The sequence below is a fragment of the Equus asinus genome, chromosome 2, assembly GCF_041296235.1.
Source record: "Equus asinus isolate D_3611 breed Donkey chromosome 2, EquAss-T2T_v2, whole genome shotgun sequence".
In the NCBI taxonomy this organism is placed as follows: Eukaryota; Metazoa; Chordata; class Mammalia; order Perissodactyla; family Equidae; genus Equus; species Equus asinus.
In genome coordinates, this window is record NC_091791.1 from 12,395,392 (window position 1) to 12,410,078 (window position 14,687).

General features: G+C 40.7%; 1 long non-coding RNA gene across 2 annotated transcripts in view; it reads right to left on the minus strand.

The window, feature by feature from the left end:
• The window catches only part of LOC123277829 (uncharacterized), a 43,231-nt gene that overhangs the window by 11,088 nt on the left and 17,456 nt on the right, over window positions 1-14,687 (minus strand). The gene's annotated exons all lie outside the window — the stretch shown is intronic.

Below are 14,687 nucleotides of genomic sequence, written 5' to 3' on the forward strand. Positions count from 1 at the left end.
ACCAGAAGCTAGAAGAGAGCCTGGAATGAATTCTCCCTTACAGCCTCCAGAAGGAATCAATCCTGCTGACACCTTTATTTCAGACTTCTGGCCTCTAGAGCTGTGAGGGAAGAAATTTCTATTGTTTTGAGTGATCCAGTTTGTGGTCATTTGTCACAGCAGCCACAAGAAACTAATACACCAATGAATGAGGAAAAATCATTCAATAACATGAAACACTAGTTCATAGAAAATAACTTTTAAAAACCTAGGAACATAAAGGAAAGACAACTTACAGCTGGGGCGAAGATACTTGCAACTCACATCCAACTGAGGACTAATATTCAAAATGTGGAAAGAATTGCAAGTCAATAAGGAAAGGACAAAAATCCTAATGGAAAAAAAGGGTACTGAATAGGAACACACAATTCACAGACGAGGAAACTCACTCAGCCACACTTATAATCAAGAAAATGAAAATTAAAATACTAGTGAGATTCTATTTCATACTCATCAAATTGCTAAAAGTTTAAAATGGAAATATCCGGTTGGCAAGTGTGTAGAAAAATTAACTCCGCAGGCTCAATTGCTCAAATCTTGTACATTCTCGGGAGGGCACTTGGCTGGCTCCTGGGACCTGGGCTATTGGAATATCCCTTATGCTACTACCTGAGAAGGGCATTTTATACACCTTACCCATGCTGTCCTGGCTTGTTTAGATAATTCGTGCAAAAGCATGATCTATGGTAAACAGCTACTTTCCTTCTGCAGGTCTGGAGTTTCAGTAACTACAGTGAGTCACAGGCAATACTGTAAGTATGACCAACCTCCAGTAAAATCTCCAGACCCTTAGGCTCAAATAAGCTTCCCCTGGGCAGAAAACGCTTCGCACGTGTTGCTGCAGTTAGTTGACGAGGAACAAGCCCGTCCTGTCCAACTCCATTGGGAGAGGACTTCTGGAAGCTCACGCCTGGTCTCCCCAGGCTTGACCCCATGTGCCTTTTGCATTTATTAATCCTGTTTTGTATTCTTTCACTGTAATGATCCATAGCCATGAGTCAAAACTATTTCTGAGCTCTGTGAGTCCTTCTGGAAAATCGCCAAACCAAGCAGTGATCTTGGGGACCATGGAAACAGTGCGAATCGGAGAAACAGGGCTTTTCCACATGGCTGCTGTGCCAGTCATTTTGGAGAGCAACATGACAAGACTGGGGAAATTTCACAACGTATATGCGCTAAATCCTAACAGTTTCATGTCTAATCTAGAAAACCTCTCCCTCAAGTTCATGTATAAAAATGCCTGCCACAGGATTGTTTCTAAAAGTGAAGAACTGGACACAATTTCAAAGCCACTGATAGGAGAATGGAAAAATAAATCATCATATATTTATATAATAGAAAGTGGCAAAGCATTTCAAATGAAGGAACAAGAGCTATATCCACATGGATAAGCCTCCAAAACAAAATGTTACATAAAACAAGAAAGTTGAAAAACTATATGCTCAGTAGGATACTATTTATGCAAAGTTTAAAAACATGAAAGGTTAATTATTTAAAGCATAAGAATGACACTCACCAACTATGTGACACAAGTTATTCTTTAGAGAGAAGGAGAGAAACAGGATGGAAGAAGAGGGGAGACATGTTGTTTACATAGATGTGAAATGTTTTATTTCTTACCAAAAAACTCCATAGCAAATACGGCCACATGTTAAGCTTTGTTAAAGCTGGGTGGTGAGTTTGCTCTATTATTCTGTATATTTTAAGCATTCCACAATTAAAAAAAATAAATAACAGAGAAAAGGAGCGTCAAGCCATTTGCTTAAGATCATTAGTTACATCAAACTGAGATTTGAGCTCCAGCTCCCAAGCCTGGCTACAAACTTCACTATACGCACCTTCATTTCTGTGGTCTGTTAATTAAAACCCAGGCAAATTAACCTAATCCCATTTGTAGCATGCTCACGCAGAGCTCTGAATTAAATGTAAACAAAATGCTCATTTCACTTTAAAACTTTAGTTGCTGTTTACAACATTTAATTACATTCTGAGTTCGCACAAGCTCTTAATGTGACAGTCCCACACTAATGACAAAGATCTTATAGATAGACTTGGGGAGGCAATAAAAACTCCAGAGAAGGAATGGCTACTAAACCTCTTGAGCTATGGGGTGTCTTGTTCATTTAAAATATTGAAGAAAATAAAATTAAAATCAATATGAAGGTCTTAAGACACACAACTTGATCAGCTGAATATAAATTAGGAGCATTTCCTTATTAAACAATTTGTGTGTGCTGTTGGGTTCATTTTATCTTTTAAGAAATATAGACAGTTTTCAGGTTGTCATCGAAAGACCATAAGACTGAAACCAATATATTTTATATTTAAAGATGAAAAGCCAGAGAAGAAGGATAAAGATCAAACATTTGAGTTCTCAAAAAGAAATAAGTAGGCTATAGGTATAAATGCTGAGGCTGTTTCATAATTTTAAATAAAAATGGGGGTTTGACCAGTTTTAAGTAATATTTTAAAGTTTTCCTTAATTAAAACTTGCCATAAATTATAAGGAATTGTTCTTCGGGTTTTTGTCAGCATACTTTCAATTCACAAATTTTTCATTTCACAAACGTTTCATTTTCATTTAAGGAGCTGCTCATGAGAGGAGCATTCTTCTAGGTTCTGTCAAGGTAAGAAATCCCTTTGGAATGATAATAGTAAAAACAAAGTCTACTATTGCTACTCTACTGGAGATACTGTTCCATTTTCCAGCAACTCTGCTGGAAGATTTGCATAATTTGGAGGAAAATGAAATACATGTGTGTGGAGGCAGAGACTGAAGAATGTAGAAAATAGTTAAGGAATTTGCTAAGACCACTGAGTAAAAATGGACAGAGAAAGGAATTTTAAAGTTTGAGATGTTGAGAGTAGAGATGTTCTCAGTGATTGTAAGGTTGCTAGAGAGTATGAATGTTCTATTGTTGCTGTAACAGACTTGGTAGCTTAAAACAGCACAAGTGGGTGATGTGAGCAGCATGGTGGAGTGAGCAGTTTTCTTTGTCTCTCTCCCTTTGAACTACAACTAATTGGACATTCATTGGTCGACAAAGGATATCCACACAGCATCTCAGGACCCCTGAGAGACTCGTGCTGCTATACATCGGAAGGTGGACGGACATCCCCCAGGGAGGAGGTGGAGATAGGTGAAAACTCTCTGACCCTCAGACAACCTAGTTCCTGCAAGCGACTTTCTACCGGCTGATATGCTCATAACATTGCCACGGCACCAAGGGCGGGTGTGCGCACACATCAGCAGCGCGACAGTGGAAACAGGTGACTACAGCTCTACCTAAGCCCCCCCACGATTGCTCCTTAGCCCAGTGGGAAAATCCACAGTCCCACAGCAGCTGCAGGGAAAGCGCCTACTCAGCCTTAGTGGAGAGGCCCTGCCTAGCATTCAGAACGCTAGGAGGCCCTGGGGCAAAAGGAGCCTGGCTGGCACAGCAATCTGCCAGCCACCTCTAACACACAAAGTCCTGCTGTGGCCCAGAGGGGGCAAGGGAGACCCAGAGGGACCATGTGAGTGGGCGGTGGCAAGTTGGAGTCCCAGCGAGACTGCTCCATGGTCCAGGGGGAAAATCCACGGTCCCACAGTAGTCACAGGGAAAGCCTCTGTGCAGTGTTAGTGGAGAGGCCCTGCTGGGCAATCACAAGGCTGGAAGGCCCTGGGGCAGAAGTAGCACAGCTGGGTGAGCTAACCACAGACTGCAGTAGATACCCACAGCTCTGCTGCGGCCCATAGTGGACAAGTGAGACCTTGTGGGCCCTGATGGTGACAGAGCTGTGAGTCTAGATGAACCTGCTCCTGGCCGCTGTGAAAGCCCATAACACTGATACAGACCCTAAGGGAGGAATGTGTCTAGGTGGTCTGTGACAGTAGGCACCAGCAACCCGAGGCCCTGTTGCGATTGTCCCCACAGCTGATGAGAGACCCCACAGGGCCACTGTGATCATGAGGAAGGGCCCAAATCTGGTCAGCAACAGCTGACAGGGATCCTGGTCAGTGCAGATTACACAGCTGCTGTCCACTCCCTCCAAAGGAAGAAAGTGGAAGCAGTAACTAAACTCTATCTCTATGCGGAGGCACAAATACATGCCATAAAGCAGTATGAAAAAATATATTAAATCTCCAGAACAGAAGGAAAATGACAAGTACCCAGAAAACAATCCTGAAGATACTGAAATCTATAACCTAAATGACAATGAATTCAAAATAGCCATCATTAAAAAACTCAATGAGTTAAAAGAGAATACAGATAGACAACTCAACGAGTTCAGGAGCTATGTCACAAAAGAGCTTGATACTATAAAGAAGAACCAATCAAAAATGTCAGAGATGAAGAACACAATGGAGGAGATTAAGAAAAATCTGGACTCTCTGAATAGTAGGGTCAATAATATGGAAGACAGAATTAGTAATTTGGAAGATAGGAATATAGAAATGCTGCGGATAGAGGAAGAGAGAGAACTAAGACTAAAAAGAAACGAAGAAACTCTCCGAGAAATATCTGACTCAATTAGGAAATGCAACATAAGGATTATAGGTATCCCAGAGGGAGAAGAGAAGGAGAAGGGGGCAGAAAGCCTGTTCAAAGAAATAATGGCTGAGAACTTCCCAGGGGAGAACCTGGGGAGAGAGATGGAACTCCATGTGATAGAAGCTAATAGATCTCCAAACTTTATCAATATAAAAAGACCAACCTCAAGGCATATAGTAGTGAAGCTTGCAAAAGGCAACGACAAAGAGAAAATACTAAGGGCAGCAAGGCAGAAGAAAATAACCTACAAAGGAACCCCCATAAGGCTGTCAGTAGATTTCTCAGCAGATACCTTACAGGCTAGAAGAGAGTGGAATGATATATTCAAAACTCTGAAGGACAAAAACTTTAGCCAAGAATACTCTACCCAGTGAAAATATCCTTCAAATATGATGGAGAAATAAAAACTTTCCCAGATAAATAAAAGTTAAGGGAGTTCATCGTCACAAGACCTCCCCTACAAGAAATGCTCAGGAAGACCCTCACACCTGAAAAAACAAAAAAAGGAAAGGGGTTACAAAACCCAGAGCAAAGAAGATAAGTAGAAAGAGAAAATCAGAAAGTTGCAGCTCTCCATCAGAACAGGTTAGCAAAAGCTAAGTATAACATTAAAGATAAAAGGAAGGGAAACATGAAGAATAAATACAATCTTGTCGTTTTAACCACAAACTCACAACACAAGAAGGAAGGGAAAAAAAAAATCTGACAATCACTACCTAGAAGGGGAAAAGGAATGGGATGGAACGGCTTAATTGAAGGAAATAAGAGGCTATCAGAAAATGGACTATCTCATCTATGAGATGTTTTGTGTTTTTTTCTAATTTTTTATTAAGATTATGATAGTTTACAACCTTGTGAAATTTCAGTTGCACATTATTGTTAATCATGTTGTAGGTGCACTATGAGATGTTTTATACAAACCACATGGTAACCACTAAACAAATAACAAGAATAAAGACACAGATTACAAATAAGAAGAAAGCCAATATAGAAAACTACCTACTTGAATTGGTAGTCCAAAAATCATGGGATGAGAAACAAAGGAAATGCAAGAGAACTGGAAAACAAGTGATAAAATGGCAGCATTAGGCCCCCACATTTCAGTAATCACTCTAAATGTAAATGGATTGAACTCTCCAATCAAAAGACACAGTGTGGCAGGATGGATTAAAGAACAAGACCAACAATACGCTGCCTCCAGGAAACACACCTCAGCCCCAAAGACAAACACAGACTCAGAGTGAAGGGATAGAAGACAATACTCCAAGCTAATAAGGAACATAAGAAAGCAGGTGTCACCATACTTATATCAGACAAAGTAGACTTCAAAGCAAAACAGATAAAGAGAGACATAGCGGGGCAGTTTATAATGACAAAAGGGACATTCCACCATGAAGGCATAACACTTATAAATATATATGCACCCAATACAGGAACACCAAAGTATGTAAAGCAACTATTAACAAAACTAAAAGGAGATATCAACAATACAATAATAGTAGGGGACCTCAATACCCCACTAACACCAATGGATAGATCATCCAGACAGAAAGTCAACAAGGAAATTACAGAGTTAAATGAAAAACTAGACCAGATGGACTTAATAGATATATATAGAACACTCCATCCAAAAACAGCAGGTTACACATTCTTCTCAGGTGCACATGTAACATTCCCAAAGATAGACCATATCTTGGGAAACAAAGCAAGCCTCAACAAATTCAAGAGTGTTAAAATAATATCAAGCATCTTTTCTGACCATAATGCTACAAAACTAGAAATCAACTACAAAAATAAAGCTGGGAAAGGGGCAAAAATGTGGAGACTAAACAACATGCTACTGAACAAACAATGGATCATTGAAGAAATTAAAGAAGAAATCAAATACTACCTGGAGACAAATGAAAATGAAAACACGCCATATCAACTCATTTGGGACACAACAAAAGCGGTCCCAAGAGGGAAATTCATTGCAATACAGGCTCACCTCAATAAACAAGAAAAATCTCAGATAAGTAATCAAATGACACCTAACAGAATTTGAAAAAGAAGAACAAACAAAGCCCAAAGTCAGCAGAAGGAGGGAAATAATAAAAATTAGAGCAGAAATAAATGAAATTGAAACAAAATAGACAGTAGAAAGGATCAATGAAACAAAGAATTGGTTCTTTGAAAAAATAAACAAACCCTTAGCCAGACTCACCAAGAAAAAAAGAGAGAAGACTCAAATAAAATTAGAAATGAGGGAGGAGAAATCACAACACATACCGCAGAAATACAAAAGATCATAATAGAATACTATGAAAAACTATATGCCAACAAATTGGACAACCTAGAAGAAATGGATAAATTCTTAGACTCTTACAACTTCCCCAAAACTAAAGCAGGAAGAAATAGAGAATCTGAATAAACGAAACACAAGTGAAAAAGTTGAAACAGTAATCAAAACCCTCCCCAAAAATAAAAGTCCAGGACCAGACAGCTTCTCTGGAGAATTCTACCAAACATTCAAAGAAGATTTAATACCTATCCTTCACAAACTATTCCAGAAAATTGAGGAAGATGGAGCACTCCCTAACATATTCTATGAAGCCAACATCACCCTGATCCCAAAACCAGACAAGGATAACACAAAGAAGGAAAACTACAGGCCAGTTTCACTGCTGAACATAGATGCAAAAATCCTCAACAAAGTTTTGGCAAACCGAATACAGCAATACATTAAAAAGATTATACACCACGATCAAGTGGGATTTATACCAGGGACACAATGATAGTTCAACATCCACAAGTCAATCAACGTGATACACTACATTAATAAAATGAGAAACAAAAACTACATGATCATCTCAATAGATGCAGAGAAAGCATTTGAGAAAATCCAACATCAATTTATGGTAAAAACTCTCAATAAAATGGGTATAGAAGGAAAGTACCTCAACATAATAAAGGCCACAGATGACAAACCCACTCCAACATCATACTCAAAGGGCAAAAACTGAAAGCCATCCCTCTGAGAACAGGAACAAGACAAGGGTGTCCACTCTCACCACTCTTATTCAACATAGTACTGGAGGTTTTGGCCAGAGCAATTCGGCAGGAAAAAGAAATAAAAAGAATCCAAACAGGCAATGAAGAAGCGAAACTCTTGCTGTTTGCAAATGACATGATCTTATATATAGAAAACCCCAAAGAATCTATTGGAAAACTATTAGAAATAATCAACAACTACAGCAAAGTTGCAGGGTATAAAGTCAACGTACATAAATCAGTAGCATTTCTAGACTCTAACAATGAACTAACAGAAAAAGAACTCAAGAACACAATCCCATTCACAATCGCAACAAAAAGAATAAAACACCTTGGGGCAAATTTAACCAAGGAAGTGAAAGACCTATACAACGAAAACTACAAGACTTTCCTGAAAGAAATTGATGACGACATAAAGAGATGGAAAGACATTCTGTGCACATGGGTTGGAAGAATAAACATAGTTAAAATGTCCATACTACCTAAAGCAATCTACAGATTCAACATTATCCCAATCAGAATCCCAATGACATTCTTTACAGAAATAGAACAAAGGATCCTAAAATTCATATGAGGCAACAAAAGACCCCGAACTGCTAAAGCAATCCTGAGAAAAAAGAACAAAGCTGGAGGCATCACAACCCCTGACTTCAAAACATGCTACAAAGCTACAGTAATTAAAACAGCATGCTACTGGTACAAAAACAGATGCACAGATCAATGGAACAGAATTGAAAGCCCAGAAAAAAACCCACACATCTATGGACAGCTAATCTTCAACAAAGGAGCTGAGGGCATACAATGGAGAAAAGAAAGTCTTTTCAACAAATGGTGCTGGGAAAACTGGACAGCCACATGTAAAAGAATGAAAATTAACCATTCTTTTTCACCATTCACAAAAATAAACTCAAGATGGATCAAAGACCTAAAGATTAGACCTGAAACCATAAGGCTTCTAGAAGAAAATATAGGCAGTACACTCTTTGACATCAGTATCAAAAGGATCTTCTCAGACAAGGGAAACAATAGAAAGAATAAACAAATGGGACTTCATCAGACTAAAGAGCTTCTTCAAGGCAAGGGAAAACAGGATTGAAACAAAAAAACAACCCACTCATTGGGAAAAAATATTTACAAGTTATGTATCTGACAAAGGGTTAATCTCCATAATATATAATGAACTCACACAGCTCAACAACAAAAAATCAAACCACCCGATCAAAAAATGGGCAGGGGACACGAACAGACATTTCTCAAAAAAAGATATATGGGTGGCCAATAGACACATGAAAAGATGCTCATCATCACTAATCATCAGGGAAATGCAAATCAAAACTACACTAAGATGTCACCTTACACCTGTTAGAATGGCAAAAATAACCAAAACAAAAAGTGACAAATGTTGGAGAAGTTGTGGAGAAAGAGGAACCCTCACACACTGCTGGTGGGAATGCAAACTGGTGCAGCCACTATGGAAAATAGTATGGAGATTTCTCAAAAAATTAAAATAGAAATATCATACGACCCAGCCATCCCACTACTGGATATTTATCCAAACAACTTGAAATCAGCAATTCCAAAAGTCCCATGCACCCTATGTTCATTGCAGCATTATTTACAATAGCCAAGATGTGGAAGCAACCTAAGTGTCCACCAACTGATGATTGGATAAAGAAAATATGGCATATATACACAATGGAATACTACTCAGCCATAAAAAAAGATAAAATAGTCCCATTCACAACAACATGGATGGACCTTGAGGATATTATGTTAAGTGAAATAAGCCAGATAGAGAAAGACGAACTCTGTATGACTCCACTCATAGGTGGAAGTTAACTATGTAGACAAAGAGAACTGATGGGTGGTTACCAGGGGAAAGGGGGGGGGGGGTGAGGGGAGGCCACAAAGGGTGAAGTGGTGCACCTACAACATGACTAACAATAATGTACAACTGAAATTTCACGAGGTTGTAAACTATCATAATCTTAATAAAAAGGAAAAAGGAAAAAAAAAACAGCACAAGTGTGTTGTCTTACAGTTCTGTGCATCAGAAGTCCAGCAAGGGTCTCCCTGGGCTAAACTCAAGACTTGCAGGCCTGCGCTCCCTCTGGAGGCTCCAGGGAAGAATCTGTTCCATTGCCTTTTCCAGCTTCTAGGGGCCGCCTGCCTTCCTCGTGCCCCTTCCTCCACCTCCAAAGTCGGCAACACCCATTCAAGCCCTTGTCATAACACGTCACTCTGACCTCCTTTGCTGCCTCCCTCTTCCACTCTTAAGGGTGCTTGTGATTATACTGTGTCCATATATAATCCAGGATAATCACCCTATCTTAAAGTCAGTTGATTAGCAACTTTGATCTACTAATCTTCAATCCCCCTTTGCTATTAATGTAAATTGTTCATAGATTGTGGGGATTAGGATGTGGGTTTCTTGAGACAGGCGTTATTCTGTCTACCTCATAGAGGTTGCTAGAGAATTCCAACCCAATCTAGCTTAAGCAAACAGGGCTCTTTACTGGAAAAATGCTGAGATATCACAGTACTTAAGGGCAGTCCAGCCTCAAGAACAGAACACAACCAGGAATCCTCTTTCCCAGTCTCTCATCCATGCTTTGCTATACTTCAGCAGGTCGTGTCTTCCACTGAAGACTGGGTCCCTGTAACCTTGATCGACACGTCAGAATATGGCGGCTAGCAGTTATCGCATTTTTACATCTTACATTCCAGGCATCAAGAAAGGGAGCTTGCTCTCCCCTCCTTTGCTCTCTCTTTTGCTCTCGCTGTCTTCCAGTTCCAAGATATCAGGGAAGACGCTGCTTGGTCCATCTTGAACCAAGGTCTTATAGCATTTTGGCTAGGGATTCAAAAAGGCTGCTGCACAGAACCACAGAAATGCAGTAGGAGTAAACACGAGATGAGCAGTTCCCAAAAAAGGTGAAGGAGTGGTAATGAGTAAACAAATCAATAGGTATTTACCATAGTGACTAAGTTGAGGCAGACATCTTCCTGGCACTCAAGGACCCTACGGACCAGAGGAAGATACAGGAATACACAAATTTCAACATAATGGGATGACTGTGATTATCAGAGTCTGCACAAAATCCTGTGGGGACTCAGAGTGACCCCTTCCAGCAGCAGAGTTCCATGAACTAAAATGTAAGGTAGAATAGAGGGAGCAGCCCAAGATGAAGCTGGATAGAAAGGGAAGAAACAGATTCTGAAACGTCTTCAACAACAAGCTAAGGTCTTCCTTTCAAAGGAGGTGACCAGCAATAGACCAAACTTGTGTTTTAGAAAGATCACCGCGCACTGGTTAAGCAGGGGGTTGACAATTGCTAGACAGGGCAAGACTTAGTCCAGAGGCACAAGTTAGGAAGGTGTTACCACAGTCCAGAGGAGAGTCCAGAAGTGGGCTGAAGCATTGGGATGGAGATGGGGAAGGATGGAGTCACCTTCAGAACGGAATTTCAGAAGGCAGAGGAGAGCAGAGCTGATTAAGAAGGGGAAAAGAAATCTTGGCGGTCCCAGGTGGTAACTGTGGCTGGGATCTGGGATCCAGGCTCCAGAGCAGCGATAGACTGCTGACTGGGAAGGAATTGAATCTAAACTGATTTTTGGTGACTTTCAGTCCTCCAAGAGTGTGCTGGTAAAATGTTTAACTACTGGCTAGGGGCAGGGTGCTGGGGATCTGCAGAGTTTACTGATTTCCATGGTGCAAATACTCCTACCACAGCCAATTTCAAACTACCACCATGAAGTTACTGAATGCAGAGTTGGGAAACCAGCCAGTAGCAGCTGGTTCCAGCACACCCCCGGTTTTTCATTCTTCATCATGATGCTCCTTTAAAATTGCTGTGTCCCATCCAAAGGAGAAGCCGATCTCTAGATCAAGGCTTCTCCAGCTGAGCCTTGAGGAGATCCGTTTCTCACCTACCTCTCCTGTCCAACCTTCTCCCGGCCTCCTCTGCAACTGAACATCCAAACACAACACAAAGGAGAGAAGAAAACACAGTAGGCATGCAAATACTTGGCCAGATATTGACAAGAGCAGCTAGTCAATGGTTGAATAGAGGATACAGTGGGTAAAATGGGAGGTAGTGTGGTACAGCAGCTAATAACGATAGACTTAGAAGTCAGACCACCTGGGTTTCAGTTCAGTTCTTCCGTTTACTAGCTCTGTAACTTTGGCACAGTTATGTATCTGATCGTGATCTGCAAGATGGGAATGTAACCGACAGTACTTTCTTTGTAGAATTATCGAGTGGCTGTAGGAAATAAGGTGCATAATAAGCGCTCAGTGATGCACCTGATGATAATGATAATGAAAACTCCATCTCAGTCATCTATACTATATGCTGCTGGTGGAGTTATGACCAGAGGAAAATGGCTTTCACTACTTTGTTGACTTTGATAAGGAATTGCATGGGGCATAGTTGGAGGCTGATGTCCCTGAAGTCTGAGAGTTTGGGAATGTGTTTCACTCAACGCTGTTCCCAGAGCACAGCACGGGGCCTGGGCCATAGAAGGGGCTCAACAAATATTTTTTCTACCTAGATAGAGTGCTAAGTGCTGCAGGGTCTACGCAAATGTGTAATATATTCAGCTGACCTTCAAGGAGCTTAAACCAGCACGTTTCCAAGACACTGATGACATTTGTGTCTGCCTCAAGATGGAAGTTTCCTAAAAGTTACCAATGAGACCATCAGTAACAAAGGGTACCACACACACATTTATCTCCAAAAAGCAAAAGCAAATTCCTCTCCAAAAATGGCAGCTTAAGTGTTTTCTTTACTTTCATAAAAAATAATCAAATGTCAGCCTTGTAAATATTTATGATCCTAAGCAGACAGTTCATATTTGAACATCAATTGTTTAAAGATGGTTGGGGTGCTTTTTTGATGGAAATCTTATATCCTACACGTTCCTTGTACACAATACTTAGAAAACATGGCTTTATAATATTTTCCAAGATGAGGTCAAGAAGATAACTAAACGTGATTGTATGGGCCCGTCCGAGCTTCATTTATTCCGGCCAGTGCATTTGTAAACGTTAGAAGCAAAGAAGTTTCACCTGCCAGGAGGCCACTGTGACACTGATTCATGATTAAATATGATTTGGGTCATAGTGTTTCTGCTTCTCAAATGAATTTCCCAGTAGAACACAACAGGGAAATGAGAGAAAGGGCAGAGAAGTCACCACAACTGTGATGCTTGTTAAGTATCCTAGCAAGACAGGGGCAGAGCAGTGTGGCCATGCACTCTATGATCTTGTGCCAATAATGACCTATGACTTTAAATGAGTCATCTGGGCCACAGTTTCCTCAATAGGAAGAAAAAATGTTAAAGATTATATAAATATTAGGCATTGTTAATGTTCTATTAATCACTCGTTTAGAAAGTATAACTATTTTCTGAACTTCTGAAGTGCCTTCCTTCTCTAAAACACAACGGTTCTGTCAACTTGATAATGGGGATCCAAGAATCACAGGAAAAATGGATGTATTTTACTCAGCTGCTCAAGAATAAGCCCCAAACTCTCTGAAACCGTGAGTCTCGAGGGTCTCATCCCACCAGTACTCTGCCCAGAGCAAAACTGTCTGGGCATTACTTAAATTTCAGTTTTTGTCCATTTTTTCTCTACTCTGCTAGAAAAATCAAGAGAAAGGAAAAAATAGAGAGGCCTTAAAAGCTATGCATTAAGACTGTTTACGAATCAACCAGACCACGTAAATTTGTCAAAGCTCAAAAATCTACAGTCACTTACCAGGATGTCTTTGGTATGATTGGCCAGTTGGTAGAACAAGCTAGTCACTTACAACAATAACACCTAATTGAAATGGAATTGTTGGAGCATGAGAGGTTCTATGCAATGAATTTTCCAGAAAACTGACACATAAGGATGAAAACTTTTATTTGTAAGCATGAAGGGCAGAGCACTTTCTAAAATAGCCTACTACCCTCGCTGCTTACGCCGAAGATGATGAGCTCAACTAAGCCTTTTCAGGGATTCAGGTTTGGCATCATTGAATATCCATGATTTTACAAAACTGTGCTCATTTATCATATCCCACTGTCCAGGCTGATAAGGCCAGGCACTAGCTTTCCCAGCCTGCCTTGCAGCTACTGCCTGAGCACGTGACTCAAACTTGGCCGATGGTACATTCTAAGGGACTTCCAGGAAGGGGTTGGGGGCTTGTTTTTATTTCTGGGTTTTTTTGCTTGTTTGTTTTATTTTATTTTGAGTTCAAATAAAAGGAGAGGAGAAGGAGATAATGACTCTTCTCTTCTGGACATAGATGTGTTCACCTGTGAGGGGGGCCACGGTTATACTCTGAGGATGGCAGACACCTGAGTCCTTGGAAGCATCCCTAAACCACCGAATTAAGCTTGGAGAGGACCCCTCTCCCCTCGTCCTGGACTTCTGGATAAGAAAATAAGTGTCTTCTTGTGAGATTGTGGCAGTCAAGGGATCCTTTTCTTGCATCTAAAAGCACTTAGGATCTAGACAAGCTGTCCAGGAAAGACCAAATAAGGGTTCAGAGCCAAACTGTTTGTGGAACAGGTAACCTGTGGCCCTTCTGAGTGTGTAACCACATAAGTGGACATTCAAGGTGGCCTTTTGCTGCACTGAAAAAGATGAAAGATCTTGTTTGCTAGTGTGTGCTTATAGGCCCCTGGGTTGCAAGGCAGTGGACCCCAGGGAAGGGCAGATAAGGGTGTGGTTTGGAGTCCAGGTGAACAAGGTGTGACACAAAGTACAGCCATGAAGAACCTGGGCCCTGGGCTCTGGCCAAGTCCCCACTCCATCACATAACAGAAGTTACATAAGTTTCGTGTGCCTCTTCCTTAAATGGGACAGAGATAGTGCCCTCCACACAGGGCTGCTGGCAGGACTGAATGCTGAATTTCACGGGATCTATCATCTCATGGATTGTAAGATGTGTCCCAATTTTAGAGACCTTAAAATGTAGGGAGTGGGAGGAAAATGTCTTTGAATTGGTGAAATATGGTGAGTTTGTGTATGTGAAGTTCTCAGAATGGTGCCCAGCATGTAGAAAGGGCCATGGAAATGTTTGCTGTGGT